General features: G+C 47.6%; 1 long non-coding RNA gene across 1 annotated transcript in view; it reads left to right on the plus strand.

Moving 5' to 3' along the window:
• The first annotated feature begins 14,531 nt into the window (after positions 1–14,531).
• The window catches only part of LOC119956094, a 33,336-nt gene continuing 25,841 nt past the window's right edge, over positions 14,532–22,026 (plus strand). The window contains exon 1 of the long non-coding RNA XR_005458585.1: positions 14,532–14,662. This is a non-coding gene — a long non-coding RNA (uncharacterized LOC119956094). The remainder of the gene's footprint in view (positions 14,663–22,026) is intronic.

Here is a 22,026-nt window from a genome sequence, read left to right on the forward strand (position 1 = left end):
AGTGGAAAATCGATATTACCTTGGCAAAGTATTTGAACCAAGTGCTTGAGCAAGGAATCAAAAGCAAGGAGATGGAATACTTTTTGAGTTAGTTAAGGGATTAGCCAAGGAAGAGAATAGGTGCAAAATAGATTGGGAACAAATATACCATCAGGCAGCATTCACAACAGTTACTGCAAGCATGGATCATCAAGCATGGATCATCAAGCATGGATCATCAAGCATGGATCATCAAGCATGGATCATCAAGCATGGATCATCAAGCATGGATGACAATCAGGCAGTGGTGAAACAGATTGCTGTGATTTTATATGATCGAGGAGGGTAATTGTAACTTTGTCCAGTAGTGGAAAATACTTCTGACTTTCCCACCCATTCACTTGAGTGGAAGGAGAATCGCGCAGTTGGGTTGGGGTTGGGGGGGGGGGTTGCTGACTAATTCACTAGCACACATTTTGTATCATCCCCAAAATTACAATTAATCCAAATGTGGGGAACTTCATAACAGGATAAGTACGAAGAAGGAACGAACAACAATCTTCGCAGGAAGAGAAGTGGGGAGATGAACCTCAAAATAAATTCCTCCCCTCAAGGTGTTGTACCGATTCGGATAATCATCCGATATGTAAATATGCGAACAGACAATGAAAAGTGGCTCAGTGGTTAGCACTGCTGCCTCACAGCACCAGGGACCCAGGTTCAATTCCGGATTCGGAGTGACTGTCTGTGTGGAGCTTGAACTTTCTCCCCATGTCTGCGTGGGTTTCCTCCGGGTGCCCTGGTTTCTTCCCACATGCCAACAATGTGCAGGTTAGGTGGATTGACCATATTAAATTGCTCCTTATGAGCAGGTTATGTGGGGTTACGGAAACAGGGAGGTGGAATGGGCCTATGCACGGTGCTCTTTCTGAAGGTCGGTGCAGGCTCGATGGGCCGAATGGTCTCCTGCACTGTAGGAATTCTGTGGTTCTTTGGTTCATGAATTTTCAGGTGAGTGGTGCCCAGTGAAGAGTTGCAAAGAATGAAGAATTGAAATGGAGTGCTTTCTGTGACTTGTTCTCCAGCTCCCTGAAAATGTGGATACCACCAGGCGACTAGATATTAATTCTGAGTCTTTGTCCAAGGTAAGACAGAGGTCCACATTTGGCAATTGCAGACCAGTTAGCTTGACATCAATAATGGAATATATAACCCATTAGTGTCTATTATTATAAAACTATCTAGTGCAGATCCCAAGTATGAAACAAAACTCTTCTAGGTTACATGAAGAGAGGGTCATGCCTCACTCAGTTATTGGACTGACTTACGTTGGTTCCTGATGTGGAAACACCTCGGTCCGAATTCTCCATTTCTGAGCGTAAGTGTGGACGATCCGCGGTATTTTACGTGAAACAAAATCGGCACCAAACCCTCACTGATCCTGCGCCCGGTCAGGGTTTAGCAGATGTGCCAAGTAAAACTCCCGGCTCCCACTATATTAGCGTCCGGAGAATGGCCGTGTCCATGGCCGCGCATGCGCATAGCGACAACCTGCAGCGGTCGCGCCATATAAAATGGCACAGGCCGCACGCGGACCCGACCTGCCAAATACTGACCCCCTGGCCACCCCCCACCCGTTTCCGCCCCCCCGTCTTCGCGGAAGCCACCCCCCCCCTCCCCGGCCAGCAGTGCGCCTCCCGCCCGAAAGGCCGGGAATTCAGCCCATCGGGGGCCGAGCATCGGGGGGAGGGGCAGCAGGCGACGCACTGAGGCCGTCCCAACGGCGTGCGACACGCGACAAAGCCATTTTAGAGGGGGGGGGGGGGGGGCGGAGCATACAAAACCTGCCTCAAACAGGCACCGCCCCTGATTTCGGCCTGAAAAGGGATTCTCCACCCGATCGGCGATTGCAAAATCGCGGAACGGAGACGCCTGCCCCTCAAATTTAAAACCCTCACCCTCGTGTTCAAATTGCTCCATGACCTCGCCCCGCTTGATTTTCCTGATGGGCTTGAGAGAAGTGACCGAATTATCAGATGAAAGAAATGTGGTTCATGTTGTATCGCTTCCGCCAATGTTTGTCATGGTCTGTTACCAGGATTTATACGTCAGATTTGTACGATCAGAGGTGAAGCGGTAAATTGGATAGAAAATTGGTTTGAAAAAAGAAGCTGGAGAACATTCTTGAATGAGGACAGCTCAATCTGAGACCGGGTGACTAGTGCAATCACAAAGGCATAAATCCTGACACAATGGCTATTCAAACTATTTAAGAATGACCTTGGTGAGATGATTACAAACAGAACGTCCCAGCTTGCTGTTAAAATCACAAAATTATGTGTTGAGCAGAGGGCAGCACGGTAGCATGGTGGTTAGCATAAATGCTTCACAGCTCCAGGGTCCCAGGTTCGATTCCCGGCTGGGTCACTGTCTGTGCGGAGTCTGCACGTCCTCCCCGTGTCTGCATGGGTTTCCTCCGGGTGCTCCGGTTTCCTCCCACAGTCCAAAGATGTGCGGGTTAGGTGGATTGGCCATGCTAAATTGCCCGTAGTGTCCTAATAGTAAGGTTAAGGGAGGGGGGGGAGTTGTTGGGTTACGGGTATAGGGTGGATATGTGGGTTTGAGTAGGGTGTTCATTGCTCGGCACAACATCGAGGGCCGAAGGGCCTGTACTGTTCTATGTTCTATGTTCTATATCATCGAATGGGATTTACAAAGACTTAACAGTTCAGCAAATAACTAGAGTACATGCTTTAATTAATGTTGATGAATGTAGTAGCAACAGATGTTTTATTCAAAATACTGATATAAAGAGATATTAGGCCAGTGTTGTAATCCATGCAAGATATACAACGTGGAAACTGTGGTGGGAAAAAGGAAAACTCAGAAACAATTAGTCATGGATATGAGCAAGTCGTTTATTTCTTACTCTGCAGAGGACACGTTCCTCTAACCACAGGAGAGAGAGGAAGGCGCCCCGAGCGCAGCAACCTTCAGTCTTTATACATTCAAAAGATAAGCAGGTTAAACACAGGCATTCACGTAGACAATGGCTGGCTTTGCTTCTTACTAGTATTCCTCCATTCCATAGAAGGAGTTGTTTTTCTCCTGGCTTTACTATCTCGTCCTTCATACAGCTGGCATATCAGTTTTGCAGCTCCTCTCTCTAACCTTGCACACACACACAAACAAATGCCTGCAGCTTTGGTTAATCACAATATTAAGCAGTTATTCAATATTAAGTATTAAAATTGTCCATTACAAAACTATTAGCCTCCCCATGAGCCTCGCTGGGCATGATCTCCCCTCACTGAGGGACGGGGAGTCCATGGGCCGTCTAATAACCTCTAATATAAAAGTCAGCTAGGTTTGGAACCGACAACTCAGGCCTAGCTGGGATCAGAAGAGTACATATTATTACTTTGTAATAAAATTAGTTTATCTTATCCCAGGACTCGGCTGTGGTCACTAAAGTCAGGTGACCAAAAGCCTAGTCAAAGAGGTAGGCTTTAAGGAGTGTCACAAAGCGAGGAAGTGACATAGGAAGGCAGCGAGGTAGTGTGGTGAATGTACATCATGTAATTCACACTGTATAGTATTGCGTTCGCACTGTATAGCGTTGTGTCCTTGTGGGCTCTGTCTGTGAGCCACAGGGGGAGATGAGGAGCTTGTACAGGGCTCCACCCTCGGCTCTGCCCATGGCTCCTCCCACTACCGGAAGTATAAATGACTGCAGCCTTGTGAGTCTGCCCTCAGTTCTTCTGGTCGCAGGCAGGCTCAGTTGTGAGTCTATTAAAGCCACAGTTTACTTCCTATCGTGTCTCGAGTGAATTGATGGTCACATCAGGTAGTGAGAGGGAATTCCAGATATTGGGCCCGAGGCAGTCGAAGGAGTGGCCACCAATAGTGAAATGATTTAGATTGGATATGCTCAATATATTAGAAAGAGGGGAGTGCAGATATCTGGAAGGATTGTGGGGCTGGAGGAGATTACAGAGGTAGGGAGGAGTGAGGCAACAGGGCTATTTTAAGGACGAGTATTTTAAAAAGGGGACAGTGGCCGACCAGGGGACAAGGTAGGTCAGCGAGGGCAGGGCTGTTAGGGGAGCGGGACATGGTGCAAATTAAGATATGGGCAACTGTTTACAAGCAACATGCCAAGAAAGAGAAAATGGAATTAGATCCAATGATAGTCTTGCTCTCCTGTTGTTAGTTGATCTAATAAGAAATATTTTCCTCTCCCCTTCCAACGTTATCAACCTGCTGAAGTACACTTGGGAAAATCAATTAATCTCGGAGCAGCTTCCCTTCTCGATCTGAAGGTTCATTGGGTAACAAAAGGTAAGGGCAGCAGGGTAGCATGGTGGTTAGCATAAATGCTTCACAGCTCCAGGGTCCCAGGTTCGATTCCCGGCTGGGTCACTGTCTGTGTGGAGTCTGCACGTCCTCCCCCTGTGTGCGTGGGTTTCCTCCGGGTGCTCCGGTTTCCTCCCGCAGTCCAAAGATGTGCGGGTTAGGTGGATTGGCCATGCTAAATTGCCCGTAGTGTCCTAATAAAAGTAAGGTTAAGGGGGGGGTTGTTGGGTTACGGGTATAGGGTGGATGCGTGGGTTTGGGTAGGGTGATCATGGCTCGGCACAACATCGAGGGCCGAAGGGCCTGTTCTGTGCTGTACTGTTCTATGTTCTATGTTCTATGTTCTTTGCAAAGGTGACCTTGCCAATCTGTGAGCGAGACACTCAGTAACAATACTCCAGGGACAGCTCTGGTAAGAATAGCATCACTAATGGAATGAGATCGTACAAGTCAATGGATAATGCAACGCAGCTAAGCACGATAGCCATTCAGAACAGAAATTTCATTGCAGAAGAAACGGCATTAATATTAATATTGTAGGAGAAGCTGCTTCTGAATTCTCATTACATCATTTCCACTCGGGCGGTCCACAGGGCGCCCCTGACAAAGTCGAGGATGAGGCGACTGTTTGAGGTGGTAGAGGACATTTGTGAATGGTGTGGGAGGGGCCCAACTAATCATGTCCATATATCCTGCTCCTGCCTGAGGATTTCAGCACCATTTCAGCAATCTAATTTGAATAATAATTGTGGTAGTCTGCGTAGAGGTATTATGGTACCTAGTAATGCTGGAACACCATTGGTAGATAATGTATGCTTTCCATTGGTCGAGCCTGTATGGTAGCTACGCCCTGAAAGGCGGGGTATAAGAGCCCGTGCCACCCCAACAGCTTCCTTTCGGTACCTGAGCTGCTGGGGGAAACATCTAGCTTATTAAAGCCTTCAGTTGGACTACAACCTCGCTTTAGTAGTCATTGATCGTGCATCAATAATCTTTATTGTCACAAGTGGGCTTACATTAACACTGCAATGGAGTTACTGTGAAAAGCCCCTAGTCGCCACATTCCGGCGCCTGTTCGGGTACACAGAGGGAGGATTCAGAGTGTCCAAATTACCTAACAAGCACATCTTGTGGGAGGAACCAGGAGCACCCGGAGGAAACCCACGCAGACACAGGGAGAACTTGTGGATTGCGCACTGACAGTGAAGCAACAGTGCTAACCACTGTGCTGCCATGCCGCCCGCCTCAATTTGGAGCCTGGTATCCTGGGGGCCATATTCGGAGTGCCAGATGTTTTAGCCTTCGTCTCTCTGATCATTGGCAGGTGGGTTTTGATGGGGTGGAGGTAATCTTCTCCACCCTGTACCCCAGTATGGCTGGGGGATCTAATGGAGTTCCTGCATTTAGAGAAGGTGAAATTTGCCCTAAAAGGGGCGAAAGAGGGGGGTCCAGAAGAGATGGGGTTTATTTATTCCACATTTTGGAGAACTAGCTACAATCCACTGTTAGGCTGAGGGGGGGGGGGGGGGGGGATTGGGTTGCTGGAGGGGGGCAGACCTGGGGTGGGCTTTTGTGTCGGGTTTCTCTTGTGTAGTCATGTTTTTCAAATGTTTAAATGTAAAAAATTTGAATCGGAATACTTGCAAGAAACATTTCCATTTGTGCTAGCTTATCTTCTGTATCGTACCCGCAAAAGAATGAATAATGGGCTCAAATATACGCGATGCTCCCTCATCGCCCCATTCTAGCCCAGTGCAAATCGTGTTAGAACACCTTCACGAGAATCCCAACAATTTGTAAGAGTGTGAGGGAAGGCTAGTAAAACTAGCCATCAAAAATAAAGTCAAGGGAATGATGTCCCCAAAACCTGGCTTCACCGACTTCAATAGAAGAGACAATTCGGCATTGTCACCTGTTTCATTATGTCAAAGACCAATCTCATTCCCCTTTACACAAGATAAACCCGACACAAAAGCCCACCCCAGGTCTGCCCTAAAATGCCCCTTTACTCCCACCCACAGTATAATATGTGCTCTGGGACAGACAGAATTATCCTCCCTCTCTGGACCAGGATATTGTTCTTCACATTGATTACAAAGCTCGTCGTGGGGACCTACTCCAAAGGGTAAGGCTGGGATTCGAGGTAACACTCCCAAGAATCAACCAACTTTTCAACTTCGTCTGTTTTTTCGACAATGTGTAATAGAGACCTTCCTACATGGCAAAATAGCATCTATAAAAATTGTTGAATTGGAGTCAACCCAACCTTTCAAAAAGAAATCAGACTGCTGCCTGTTAAAATGTGTGAGAAATGAACAAGTAAATGGGATTAAACTGGGAGGATAGTTTATGAAGAGAAAGCAAGAGATGGGCTGAATGGCCTGTTCCTGTGCTGTAATTCTCAACGATCCTATGAAGCAAACTAAACCAATAGAAGGAAATGGTGCATCATGTGTCACTGCAACAGAGCGTAAGGATTGATGATGGAGAGTTCATTGCAAGTCGATGTACCTTTATCCCAAAGGATTTAGGTCAGTGGGAAGATGGACTATTCATCTCAATTATTAATTACTGAATAATCTCTTTATATTGCTCATTTTATTGTCCCTTTATAATGCTTTCTTTCTGCACTGGAGGGTAGAGGCTGGCTACGCTTTGTAATGTGAACCTTTCAAAGCAAGATGTGATTAATTATTCACGCACATAAATTTACCGAAAGAATATTGCGCCATTATTGCAGATGGGTATCTGGCTTTCATTTGTTTGTGATGGAATATAATTGATTACTTCATTAAAATGGGCGTGAAATCTCGCCAACAAATCTCATCGGCAACTTCAAAATAATTTCAGGTGAAATTGGAGGCATTTTCTTCATATATATATTTAATACGAGCAGATCATCAAATTCTTCCCGAGACTAACAGAGACGACAACTTGCTCGGTCCTGGGTATGTGAGATTTCAATGATTTCTTGGACAAGTCACAACCTTCCTAATTCCTTCTGCAGGTGGTTTTATATTGTTTTTGATTGGCTCTGCACGACCTAAATAGACTCTTAGCATTCTCTACCTCCGGTGATGCATTTGAATCCTTTAACAGTGAGTTTTAGAACATAGAACAGTACAGCACAGAACAGGCCCTTCGGCCCTCGATGTTGTGCCGAGCAATGATCACCCTACTTAAACCCACGTATCCACCCTGTACCCGTAACCCAACAACCCCCCCCCTTAACCTTACTTTTAAGGACACTACGGGCAATTTAGCATGGCCAATCCACCTAACCCGCACATCTTTGGACTGTGGGAGGAAACCGGAGCACCCGGAGGAAACCCACGCACACACGGGGAGGACGTGCAGACTCCGCACAGACAGTGACCCAGCCGGGAACCGAACCTGGGACCCTGGAGCTGTGAAGCATTTATGCTAACCACCATGCTACCGTGTTGCCCTTTTACTGTAACTTTTTCTGCTAACTCTGTGGGCCTGAAAGGCAATTTCTGCTTATAGTTTGTTTCCTCAGTTACCTCACCTCTCTCCCTTCCCCATATGCCCAATCTTCTCCCATATTATCCAGAACCAGCACTGGTAATCCTTTGCGACCAGCGTTGGTACTGGCATTAGCAATCCTTTGTTAACGAGTGGCATATTTTGCTTCTGTGATGAATGTAAGAAATGTTCATATTTTATATTTCTTGCAATAATGTTCTTAAAATCTGTGTTGTGGTGCATACAGATAGTATGACTGCTACACAGTGATTAAGGTGCTGTCTATGCCATGTGCACAGTCATGCCTGGCCAATGGACAGGACCAGGGAGCTAGCAGTGGGAGTATGAGTTGAGGACCCACAGGGGCAAGGCTACCGAAAATAGAGAACATGAAGTAAATGTGGATCGTGAGCCTGAGCTGACAGAATATGGATTTGGAATGGGCACAGGTAAGGAAGGCAGGGAATGATCTTTGGTAAGTGGTTACAGAAAGAGAGGCACTGATGATTATGAGAGGGTCAATTGATATTTGGAAAGTTTGAATATGTTGAAGATAAGCAATTTAGTGCCATATTTAAAAAGGCGAACAAAACAAATGCAGATATCCATTTGCTATACGCCCATTGATTTTAGCACACTGGGCTAAATCGCTGGCTTTGAAAGCAGACCAAGGCAGGTCAGCAGCACGGTTCAATTCCCGTACCAGCCTCCCCGAACAGGCGCCGGAATGTGGAGACTAGGGGCTTTTCACAGTAACTTCATTGAAGCCTACTCGTGACAATAAGAGATTTTCATTTCATTTTTTCATTTCACTCTGAATTGGTCTGAATGCCTCCCAGATGGTCAACATCCCATATCATCTTGCACCCGTTTGTCCCATTGCATGTAAAATAATGCAGTTGATTATCTGGAGCAATGGAGGAGTGACAAGAAGGTGGATTGAGCAAATCACTCGTTCCTCAGCTACATATTGGCTAAAAATACAGAGCGATTGGAAAGGTCATTGAACGTCCTCTGCTGATCACTGCGATCTCAACAGGGCCTGCAAATCGAAGCATGGGCCCTCTGAATTGGTTTGGACTTTGCCAACTCACCATCGAGGCGCTTTATTTATTTTTTAAAAAGTCAAAAACAATTTCATTGCTTTGGAACCTGGTTATAATTAAGGTCTCCCGTTCCGATGATTTCTGCTGGCTAGGATGAAAGGCCCCATTGGGTCAGTCCCACAGTCCACGATGTCTCCAGATATGGAGCATCTTGGCATTAGGGGGCATCTTGACAAATACATGAATAGGATGGGATTAGAGGGATACAGACCCAGGAAGTGTAGAAGATTGTAGTTTAGTCATGCAGCATGGTCGGCACGGGCTTGGAGGGCCGAAGGGCCTGTTCCTGTGCTGTACGTTTCTTTGTTCTTTGTTCTATGCCCGGGAATGAGAAAGTTCCAACTCAAATCGGTGAAGAACAGGATAACAGTTTAAACAGCAGTGTTATTTATTTAACCAGGTCATTGTGTGGAGTACTTATCTAGTTCAAGTAGATAATGACTAAAAAGTAATTCAAGTACTTAATCATCTAATTATCCAAAGAATTAATCTGCTGCAAGGAGATGGAACTGTCACATGTATAAGTGAGGATTTAGGGTGTGAATCTGAACACATCCTCCCTACTTTATCAAGGGGCTGGTTTAGCACACTGGGCTAAATTGCTGGCTTTGAAAGCAGATCAAGGGAGGCCAGCAGCACAGTTCGATTCCCGTAAAACATGCCTGAATGTGGCGACTAGGGGCTTTTCACAGTAACTGAAAATCGCTTATTGTCACGAGTAGGCTTCAATGAAGTTACTGTGAAAATCCCCTAGTCGCCACATTCCGGCGCCTGTCCGGGGAGGCTGGTACGGGAACTTAATTGAAGCCTACTCGTGACAATAAGCAATTTTCATTTCATTTCATCAGGGCAGCATTTCCAAATTGTAATGAGCTCATTGAAAGGCCACAGTTTGAATATTTCATCTCCTGTCACAAAAGCACATTTTTAAATTCATTCCTGGATTGTGAGTATTGCTGGCAAGACCAGTGTTTATTTCCCATCCCTAATTGCCCTTGGGAGGTGGAAGTGAGCGACCAATAACTCGCTCGGCCTCGTCAGAGAGGAGTGCTGATTCAACCACATTGATGGAAGTCTGGAATCACAGCCATGTGGGAACAGATACATTCCTTCCCTGAAGCAGCTATAAATTAGCATCAAGAACAGCATTAATGAGACTAGCCTTTCATTCCAGATTAATTGATTGAATTTAAATTCCTCCAGAGATTTGAACTTGCGTCCACAGAGCATTGGCTGTATTGCTAATCCAGTAACAATGCCACTGTGCTACCCTCCAAGCATCCAGCCTTGGAAGGAGCGTCGAGATTGCTTTGATTTTCACTTCTAAACGGCTGCTTAAATGGACATGTCGAGGTCCTTCAGATTTCACATTCCATGTATATTATTGAAGGAACACTTACTAAACGCAGCAATAAACCAAAGTATTCACTTGCTGGAGGTATGGGAACGTTGATTCAATTTCATAGAAACATAGAAAATAGGAGCAACATGAGGCCATTCGGCCCTTCGAACCTGCTCCGCTATTCATTATGATCATGGCTGATCATCCAACTCAATAGCCTAATCCTGCTTCCCCCCCATATCCTTTGATCCCTTCACCCAAGGCAGGGGCTGTTTAGCACAGGGCTAAATCGCTGGCTTTGAAAGCAGACCAAGGCAGGCCAGCAGCACGGTTCGATTCCCGTAACAGCCTCCGCGAACAGGCGCCGGAATGTGGCGACTAGGGGCTTTTCACAGTAACTTCATTTGAAGCCTACTCGAGACAATAAGGGATTTTCATTTCATTTCAAGATCGATATCTAACTGCTTCTGGAAAACATACAGAGCGCGATTATCCCGTTCCCCCAGCCGCATTTTCCTGGGCAGCACGGCCTCGCCGGCAGTAAGATTCTCTGTTCCCACAACCTGCCAACGGGATTTCCCATTATGGCCACCATATTCCACTGAGAAATCTACGGGCATGGGTACGCTGTCAACGCAACGGAGAATCCCGCTGACAATATTTTGGCCTCAAATACTTCCTGTGGTAACGAATTCCACAGGCTGACCACTCTCTGGGTGAAGAAAGTTCTCCTCGCCTCTGCCCTAAATGGTCTGCCCCATATCCTCAGACTGTGACCCTGGTTCAGGACGCACCCACTATCAGGAACATCCTTCCTGCATCTACCCTGTCCAGTCTTGTTACAGCTTTCTATGATATCCCCCCTCATTCTTCTGAACTCCTGCGAATAAAGTCCTAACCGACTCAATCTCTCCTCATATATCAGTCTAGCCATCCCAGGAATCAGTCTGGTAAATCTTAGCTGAACTCCCTCTGTAGAAAGAACATCCTTCGTCAGATAAAGAGACCAAACCTGCACACAATATTCCAGGTGTGGCCTTACCAAGGTCCTGTATCATTGCAGCAAGACATCCCTGCTCCTGTACTCGGATCCTCTCACTATTAAGGTCAACATCCCATTTGCCTTCTTTACCGCCTGCTGTACCTGCTCGCTTACCTTCATCGACTGGTGTATGAGGACGCCCAGGTCTTGTTGCACACTCCCCTCTCCTAACTTATGGCCATTCAGATAATAGTCTGCTTTCCCATTTTTGTTCACATTTATTCAAATTATACTGCATCTGCCATTCATTTGCCCACTCACTCAACTTGTCCAGATCACGCTGAGGGATCTCTGCATCCTCCTCACAGCTCACTCTCTCACCCTACATGTTGTCATCTGCAAATTTGGAGATATTACATTTTGTTCCCTCATCTAAATCATTGATATATATTGTGAATAGCTGGGGTCCCAGCACTGATCCCTACTGCACCTCACTAGTCACCGCCTGCCATTTTGGAAAAGGACCCATTAATTCCTACTCTTTCTTGCCTGTCTGCCATCCAGTTTTCTTTCTATATCAATACACTACCCCTTTCCCATGCCATTTTACATGCTAATCTCTCATGTGGAACTTTGTCGAAAGCCTTCTGAGAGTCCAATTACACCACACACCCAATGGCTCCCCCTCATCAACTCTATGAGTTACTCATCAACTCGACGAGTTACTCATCAACTCGACGAGTTACTCATCAACTCGACGAGTTACTCATCAACTCTACCAGACTTATTTCAGCTAGAATTTCTTGCCAATTTGTTAACACCAGGAGGGGCATTAACATTTCAATTAAATTAAGATTTCCGTGCAGCCTTTTAAAGATTTGTCCTAAGATTGTGCTTCATGAAAAGATATTGTGCGTAAGTTGTATCCCTTCATTGAGATGAGATCTTAAACCAAGGGATTCTTGTGCTATCCAAAGTGAATGTAAAAGACCCCATGGCATTACTCGAAGGAGAGTGGGGACTTATTACTGGTTCATATTCATTGTTCAACCAACATCAGGAGAACATATTATCTGGCCGGTAGCCTCTGTTGTGTTTGAACTTGAAGTGCGCAAAATAGCTGCCACATTTTCCGACATTATTGACTTCCTAACAGCACTGTGGGTGTACCTACACCACATGGACAGCAGCGGTTCAAACAGGCAACTCACCGTCACTTTCTCACGGGCAATCAGGGATTGGGCAATAAATGCTGGCCTCGCCAGCGACTCCAACATCCCGCCCCCCTGCCCACCCCACCCACACCCCCCACCCAACCATGCGTTCTCTGGCAGTGGAGAGTCCAGAAAAACAACAGGAAAATCCGTTGACAGCGGCGAAACCAGAAGATCCTGCCACCAGCCAATCATGGGTCACCTTGACCGTGGCAAGACATGTTGCAGGAGGGGGAGGACAATATAGATAGTCCCACCCATTGATTCATCCTGCATTTAATTAGTAGCTGCGAATATAGAAACAAAGGTCTGATCCTCCATTCTCCCGGCATACCAGATAAAGTCTACCACTTTGCTAAGCTATCTTTGAATATTCTTTGAGAAGAGTGGGCCGTCTGTACTGAATAATTGGGATGGCTCTATAATAAGGCAATAACATCCCACCCTCAGCAGTATTTTTCCCAGAGAGAACACCGCGTCCTGATCACTCTCAGTAACACAGTGTACTTTAAAGAGATCATTTTCACACTTTGTACTGCTGGTTAGGAGCTGAGCGATCAGATTTAATATTCTGCGCATGTTTTACCTGGTGATGATCTTGTGATGAAAGTTGGGAATGTTTTCAATCTGTGTTCGGTCTGCCTGCCAAAAGGCAGAGCCAGGAACGCATTCTTTAAACATTTCATTCTGCAGTACCATCAGAAAGCTGAGCTTCGAGGGCGCTTCACGCCAATGAACTGGGTCCATGATGTTGTAACATTGAGTGGGGTTTTTTCTGGCCCCAATGGGAGAAGCGAGCAATTTAACACTGTCGGCCAGTTCCCCAGTTCCATATTTCCCCAGGGGCAGAATGAAAATGAAATGAAAATCGCTTATTGTCACGCGTAGGCTTCAATGAAGTTACTGTGAAAAGCCCCTAGTCGCCACATTCCGGCGCCTGTCCGGGGAGGCTGGTACGGGAATCGAACCGTGCTGCTGGCCTGCCTTGGTCTGCTTTAAAAGCCAGCGATTTAGCCCAGTGAGCTAAACCAGCCCTGCTGGAATGACAGTGTGGGAGGGAAGCAATTGACCCTGTTATTCCGCTCTATTGTTGGAGATCAACTGGCAATTTCAGATGACCTCCAGGTCACTGCAGGTGGTGGGGAAAAGTTCATCCACCTCACCATGGCGTCCCTGTGCCTCAATGATCCAGTGCACCGACCTGGCTGGTCAGAGATCAACAGGACACAACTCGCCATCTACAGTAAGAGCATCTGTGGCAATGTTGCAAAGTTGGGATGGGACTATAAAAACGTTGGAGAGAAGTCGCCTCCTTTAATGGAAAGAGAATGGAATTAAAAGGCAGTCCCTGCTCCGCCGATGGAAAGAGAGCTTGCCCATTGGTTGCTAATAGACCATTTAAATCCCAGACTGTTCTTCACACTGTGCAGGTTTTGATCCCCATTTAACGAAGATGGTGGGGTTCTGAAATGCACATGGAGGGGTAGCCCTGTCCCTTGCCTCCACACCTGACTGCCTATGAGCGTGGCTCCCTGTTGAAAGCTCATGATTGGAAATTAAACCCTATTAAATAGGCAGAATTGTTCTCAAGTACCAAGCACTTCAGTCTATCTTTGCAGAATTAATTTGTGGAATCATTAGTTTAATGATGAAAGAACCTTAACCGGACCATCTTTTTTTTTTAACCACTTCTGCCTCCTTAAAACCCAATCGTTTGACCACCTCTCATAATACCTCCAATATGTGGCTCAGTGTTCAATTTTCTTTCCTCTGAAGCACCTTGTGATGTTTTAGGCGCTGTGGAAATGCAAGATATTACAACTTCATAGGGAAACAAGAGCCGGCGATAATTATACCTAAACAGAAAGGACATGGGAAAGTCACACGTAAAGACTGTGTCATATATCGTCATTCTACAAACTGTTTATATCCACAGATAGAATCCCTTTTGTGCAAGTGGCTAACTGGGATGGCCTCTGTAGCTGACTCCCTGCTTTTTTGGCTGCTGTGCAGGAGGAAGGTGTTATAAATAGCACAGCCCTTTAAACAATGCACCAGCTCACATTGTGTGTGAAGCCGGACATGGTTGATTGGCACATTTGTTCACCGTTAGTAACTGGCAGGATGCAGTAATATTGAACGTTCAGGAAGGAGTGGCCATTCCAGGGAGGGGTAAACGTCGCTGATATGATGGAAGGTAATCGCAAGTCACTAGAATTTATCATTTCACTGAATCAAGCCAGCTTCTAAAATTACAGTTCTCAACAAGCCAAATAATATGGCCTTTGCAGAATCATTTTTGGATTCTGATTTTCTTTTTTGAAAATTAATTATTTTCCCATTTGTTTTATTCCTCTGGTCTGTAAATGGGCATATTAGTTTATATCTGTTAATTTATTAATAAAACATATTAGTTTAATTATGTGAAGTAAATGCAAACTGCTGTGCATGCAGGAGTTTTATTTGTTGTTTTTTTAGAAAATATTTTATTGAGGCATTTGTAATTTTGCAGGAGTTTTATTTCATATGCACTTTGAGTGGGTTTAATGATACCAGTTTATAATTTTGGAAATTTAGGTACAATATTATATATGGGTTTACTCTCCCATCAATCCAGTCATTATTGACCTGACTATCGTCAGTCAGTTAGTTAGCTAGCCTTTCGGTAATACTTAAACACCAGAATTACCACCCATGTTTTCTATTGCAATTGTTATCAATGGAGCCCGTTTAGAATTTAATGTAAAGAGAACATTATAACACTCAGTGCTGGCGAAGGTCACCAGCACGGTAGCATGGTGGTTAGCATAAATGCTTTACAGCTCCAGGGTCCCAGGTTCGATTCCCGGCTGGGTCACTGTCTGTGCAGAGTCTGCACGTCCTCCCTGTGTGTGCGTGGGTTTCCTCCGGGTGCTCCGGTTTCCTCCCACAGTCCAAAGATGTGCGGGTTAGGTGGATTGGCCATGATAAATTGCCCGTAGTGTCCTAAAAAAAAGTAAGGTTAAGGGGGGGTTATGGGTATAGGGTGGATACGTGGGTTTGGGTAGGGTGATCATTGCTCGGCACAACATCGAGGGCCTGTTCTGTGCTGTACTGTTCTATTCTATCATCCCAGAAAGCCAGAGACTGCTCTCAAAGTGGTTTGACCTGAGGATCACAACAGAAGATAACATCAGCTTGTGGTATTACCATACATGATAGTTAACAAATAGTTAACAGGGTGGTTTTGGCCATATTCCCAGCTTCAAAATCCTGCTAAAATCTATTTCGGGAATTAGCTATACATAGGGCAGCATGGTGGTTAGCATAAATGCTTCACAGCTCCAGGGTCCCAGGTTCGATTCCCGGCTGGGTCACTGTCTGTGTGGAGTCTGCACATCCTCCCCGTGTGTGTGTGGGTTTCCTCCGGGTGCTCCAGTTTCCTCCCACAGTCCAAAGATGTGCGGGTTAGGTGGATTGGCCATGCTAAATTGCCCGTAGTGTCCTAAAAAGTAAGGTTAAGGGGGGGGGTTGTTGGGTTACGGGTATAGGGTGGATGCGTGGGTTACGGGTATAGGGTGATCATTGCTCGGCACAACATCGAGGGCCGAAGGACTTGTTCTGTGCTGTACTGTTCTATGTTCTATGAAGGTAATGGAAGAGTTAATGTAATGTGTGCAGACAGCCACCAGAGGGAGCAATCCTCGAAGTATGTAAGGGATGAAGCTGAGCCTTGTGGGGAAAGAAGGTTGGATTAGGTGGTAGGAGCAGAAACTGGGCTAGACTTACTGAAGATAGGGAGAGAGCATTTAATGAGTTAGTCAGTTCGTGTGTTTAATCAACGGTTTGTTTCTTAGGGATAAGTGTCGAATGCAAGTGTAGTGTTTCATAAATAGTTTTGTTAATTGACAAGACTCGTTGTTCTCTGATCAACATTGAAGCCATCTGGTTCGAGCATGGCAGAGAACAACACACAGCTGGCACAGGAATTGAACCTGCATTGTTTGCCTTGCTCCCCGTCACACCAGCCAACTGAGCTAGCCGTCCTCCCTCAGGTGCTGGCAGCACATAAACAAATAGTTAACAGGGTGGTTTTGGCCATATTCCCAGCTTCAAAATCCTGTTAAAATCTATTTCGGGAATTAGCTATTGTGCAAAAATTGTAAGAACTCTTTCATTTCACAACCTTTCATTACGGAGTAAGTATTTACTTTTCGTAGGCGGTTTTCAAAGCCTATTTAAGTCACTCCTACGAGCTGATGCAGGTGGGGAATGTATCCAGTGTGGACTAGGCCTTCAACTCGGCATGCAGCCTGTCAGATCAGGTGCCGTTCTGTGAGAGACAGAAACCAGAGGAATCCTGGATTCAAGCATGAGATGGTGTCATTACAGCTTGCTGAATAATGACAATATTGATAGTGGCTCATTCAATTTTTATTTTTATTTTCAGTAGTGCAGCTTACCTTTCAATAGCAACTATAGACATCTGCCTTTTCTTCCTTTGACTTTAATCTGTTAGATTTGGACCATCCCATTTCCTGTACTCCCCCTCACACAACAAATGGATTCCTCCCATCCTCAGCTTGGGCCCCACTCGCTTCCAAATCTGCCAGGTCATCTCCTGCCGTTTTTGTCATTTTTGAGAAAAGCACCATTTGTATTGTGGTGCCTCCTCTCTCACTTTGCTTTCCAATCCCCACTTCAGAGTCTTCTCCACTGGACGCTTGTGGTGAATGTAACTCCGTAATTCACACTGTATTGTATATACATGAGACCATGCATTTGTAAGCGCAGTTGCGTTGCCCGACCACTAGGGGGAGTAGCGCTGGGAATGCTTAGGAGTTTGTACAGGGCTCCACCCTTGGCTCCGCTATGACTCCTCCCCCTGGACTGCTGTATAAATACCAATGCTCAGAGCCAGTCGTTCAGTTCATCGAGAGTTCAACGCGGAATAGGCTGGCTCTGTTGTAAGTAGATTAAAACCACTGTTCGTATCTTAAAGTACGTGTCTAGATGGTTCCATCAACGCTTTCCGTTCATTCCTCGTAGATGTAACATCTGTCTGCCGTGATTATGGGGGCTGGTTTAGCTCAATCAGTTGGACGACTGGTTTGTGATGCAGAGATGAGGCCAACAGCGTGGGTTCAATTCCCCGTACCGGTTAAGGTTATTCGTGAAGGCCCCGCCTTCTCAACCTTGCCCCTCGGCTGAGGTGTGGTGACCCTCAGGTTAAAACATCCCCAATCATGGAAGAGGATGGAAGCGGCGTCCTGGTGTGGGCACGACTTTGGAGGTGCTGGTGACGGCCCCGCTCCCACTCCCCCGGCAAGGTATTCTACGAGTCCGGTAGTGGTGGCTTCCCTCAAAATGTGGGGACAGTGGAGGCGGCATAGGGGGGAGGTGAAGGCCTCAGTGTGGGCCCCAATACGGTGCAATCACCGGATTGCACCAGGGAGAATTGATGGTGGGTTTTTGAGTTGGCATAGGTGAGGCACCTTCAATTACGATGCGAGAGCGAGGTCGGTAATCAAAAGGCTTTAATCTACAGAGAACTGAACAGCATCCGAGAGAAGTGTGCTCACCACATGGAGCCTTATCCTATATACCGTTTCCTGGGGGCGTAGCCAGAGGCGGAGTCCCTCAGGGGTCCAAGCCTCTTAAAGGGGCAAGGTATTAAAGGTCAGATACCGTTTACGGCAGTTATTAATACCGTTCATCACAATAGGGCAGGCATCAGGTGGATGGGGGATCTTTTCCTCGATGGGAAGTTTGCGACTTTAGAGGAGTTGGAGGGGAAGTGGGGTCTCCCCCCTGGGAACAATTTTAGATTTATGCAGATTAGGGCGTTTGTTAAGCGGCAGGTGGCAAAGTTTCCGCTACTGCCGCCTAGCGGGGTGCAGGATAGGGTGCTCTCGGGGACGTGGGTCGGTGAGGGTAGGATCCCGGCAATTTATCTGGTGATGCAGGAGGAGGAGGAGGCCTCGGTGGAGGAGCTGAAAGCGAAGTGGGAGGTGGAGCTAGGGGAGGAGATTGACGAGGGGACGCGGGCGGACGCCCTGGGGAGGTTGAATTTGTCCTTTTCTTGCGCACGGCTCAGCTTGATTCAGCTGAAAGTGCTGCATAGGGCGCACATGACTGGGGCCAGGATGAGCCGGTTCTTTGGGGGAGAGGACAGATGTGGCAGGTGCTCGGGGGGCCCGGCGAACCATGCCCACGTGTTCTGGGCGTGTCCGGCGTTGGAGAGGTTCTGGAAGGGGGTGGCGGGGACCCTGTCTAAGGTGGTCAGCTCCAGGGTGGAACCGGGCTGGGGGCTCGCGATCTTTGGCGAGAGAGGCCGGCATTCTGGCCTTTGCGTCTCTAGTAGCCCGGCGCAGGATTCTTTTACAGTGGAGGGACGCGAAGGCCCCGAGCCCGGAGGCCTGGGTTAACGACATGGCGGGGTTCATCAGGCTGGAGAAGGTCAAGTTTGCCCTGAGGGGGTCGGTACAAGGGTTCTTCCGGCGGTGGCAGCCCTTTCTCGATTTTCCTGCGGAGGGTTAGAGGGCGGTCAGTCTCAGCAGCAGCCCGGGGGGGGGGAGGTTTATGGGGGGGGGGGGGGGGGGGGGAGGGGGGGGGGGGGGGGGGTTCGGGATCTGTTAAGGGGGTTTGTTTTTGCGACTGTTTGTTTGCTACTTTCTTGTTTTCTTTGTAGTTATTAATTTATTGCTTTGTATTGGGCGGGGGGTGTTTTTTCTGTTTATTTTTATACTCTGTTTATTTTATTGTTGGGAGAAAATTTGTAGTTGAAAAATTTGAATCAAAATTATTTTTTTTAAAAACATCCCCAATCCGCGCCCCCCCCCCCCCTCAAAAGGGGAAAACAGCCTATTCATCTGTGACTATGGTGACTTTACTTCCTGCATCAATATGTAGGGGCAGCACAGTAGCACAATGGTTAGCACCGTTGCCTCACAGCTCCAGGGACCTGGGTTCAATTCCGGCCTAGGGTGACAGTGCGGAGTTCCCACTTCCTCACTGTGTCTGCGTGGGTTTCCTCCGGGTGCTCCGGTTTCCTCCTACAGTCCAAAGGTATGCAGGTTAGCTGGATTGGCCGCGCTAAATTGCCCCTTAGTGTCCAAAAGATTAAATCAGGTTACGGGTATAGGGTGGAGGCATGGGCTTAAGTAGGGTGCTTCTTCCGAGGGCCGGTGCAGACTCGATGGGCCTAATGGCCTCCTTCTACACAGTAGATTTTACATAGGATTCCAAATATGTGTCACAAGAGACAATAATTTATGTGCATTTTCATTTCACTGCTGTCAAATTCCCCAATGATATTACTCCCCCCCCCCCCCCCCCCCCAATCTCTGTCACCTCCTCCAACCCTGAACCCTCTGCGATCTCTGCGCCTCCGACAATTCTGGCACCTTATCCATCTCCGATTTCCATCGCTGTACCCTGCGCACCCAAGCCTTCAACTGCCTCAGCCCCGAAGCTCGACAGTCCCCTCTCCAAACCTCTCCACTTCTCTCTTCTGGTTTAAGACATTCCTTAAAACCTACGTCTTTGGTGAATCTTTAGAGCTCCCTCCCTCACGTCTTTGGGACGTTGAGGACGTAAGTTGTTTTCGTCGTCGATGTTTTGTTCAGCAACGGGACGTGAGGGCCGAGAGCAGAGGTCTCAGATTTTCATTGGCAAAGTAATTTGATTCGCTGTGCGACCTTCATGTGCAATCAGTCACAAACTACCTGAAAAACAACCGAGAATTTCTGCGCAACTCTTCTAAGGCGTACAGTAGGGATAAAGATTGTTGCCCTATTTCCCTCAGCATGGTGCCTGTATTTCTCAGGTATAGATTGGTTCTTAATCCTTAGAAAACTGCCTGGGCTGTGTTGCCTGACAGGATGTCAATAATTAACCACACCAAAATACACTCTGAACCTTGTTATTCTTTGCGGCAAACATGTATTTGGACTATGATTGTTTTATCAGCTTTACCGAGTACTGACATTTTAATTAAAACAGCTCTTCATCTTGGCGAAGCGAATTACTTCTGGACACTGAATAGCAACAAGTCTACCTTGAGCAGTGTTTTTCAAACTTTTTTTCCGGGTCCCATTTTTACCAACCGGCCAACCTTCGGGATCCAACCCGGCCGACCTTCGCGACCCACGCCGGCCAACCTTCAGGACCCAACCTGGTCGACCTTTGCGACCCACGCCGGCCAACCTTCAGGACCCAACCTGGTCGACCTTCGCGACCCACGCGGCCAACCTTCAGGACCCAACCTGGTCGACCTTCGCGACCCACGCTGGCTGACCTTCACGACCCACGCCGGCTGACCTTTGCGACCCACGCTGGCCGACCATCGCGACCCATGCTGGCCGAACTTTGTGACCCACACCAGCTGACCTTGGTGACCCTTGCCAGCTGACCTTTGTGACCCACGCCAGCCGACCTTCGCGGCCTACGCCAGCTGATCTGCGCGACCCACCATTTTCTCTTACCTTGGGCGGGATTCTCTGACCCCCCGATGGGTCGGAGAATCGGCGGGGAACGGCGCTGATCCTGCCCCGCCACTCTGACGGCGGCTGCTGAATTCTCCGCTGGTGGTTTTTTGGTGGGGGTGGGGATCGCGCCGGTCAGGGGCCGTTGCCGTGGCCCCCCCCCCCCCCCGGCGATTTTCCGGTCCCCGATGTTTTTGGCCAGTCCCGCCGGTGTGAATTACACAAGGTCTGTACCGGCGGGAACTGGCTCTGAGGGCGGCCTGCGGAGTCCTCGGGAAGGGGGGGGGGGGCGCGCGGGGGGATCCGGCCCCGGAGGGTCCCCCACGGTGGCCCGGCCCACGATCGGGGCCCACCAATCTGTGGGCGGGCCTGTGCCGTGGGGGCACTCTTTCCCTCCGCGCCGGCCTGTGGAAAGGTCCGCCATGGTTGGCGCGGAGAAGAAACGCCCTGCACATGTGCCATCTCACGCCGGCCGGCGGAGACCCTTCAGCACTGGTTGGCGTGGTGCCAATCACTCCAGCGCCGGCCTAGCCCCCGAAGGTGCGGAGGATTCCGCTCCTTCCGGGCGGCCCAATGGCGGAGTACTTCACGCCACTCTTTGGCGCTGGTACGGCCCGCCCCGCCGGATAGTGGAGAATCCGGCCCTTGTTTGCTGCTGATAAAAATGGAGGAAATGGTTTTGGGCCCCTTTGGCCCTCATACATGCTCCTCCGATGGAACCTGTTGGATGAAGGTGAAGCCTTCCGGTGTCGGAAAGTATGGAGTCTCCATCTGTCCAAAGTTCAGTATTTTTTTCCTGTAAAAGTTTATCAAATAAACCCCCTGAACTTGTAAAAATAAATTTAAAAAACGAATAAAATAAATGAAAAAAATTAAAAATAAAATGAATAAAATAAATGAATAAAACCCCCCCTGAACTTGTAAAAAAAATAGCTGTTTAAAAAAAAACAGTCACACTGCACATGCGTGCCTGATCACCGGTGTGCATGCGCATAGTTTTGCGCACCGATGATCTGGCACGCATGCGCAGTGCGGCCGCATTTTTGTTACATGTTCGCGGCCATTTTGAAGGCCGCTTGCAGCCGGAGTTATTAAA

The sequence above is a fragment of the Scyliorhinus canicula genome, chromosome 22 (assembly GCF_902713615.1).
Source record: "Scyliorhinus canicula chromosome 22, sScyCan1.1, whole genome shotgun sequence".
Lineage (NCBI taxonomy): Eukaryota > Metazoa > Chordata > Chondrichthyes > Carcharhiniformes > Scyliorhinidae > Scyliorhinus > Scyliorhinus canicula.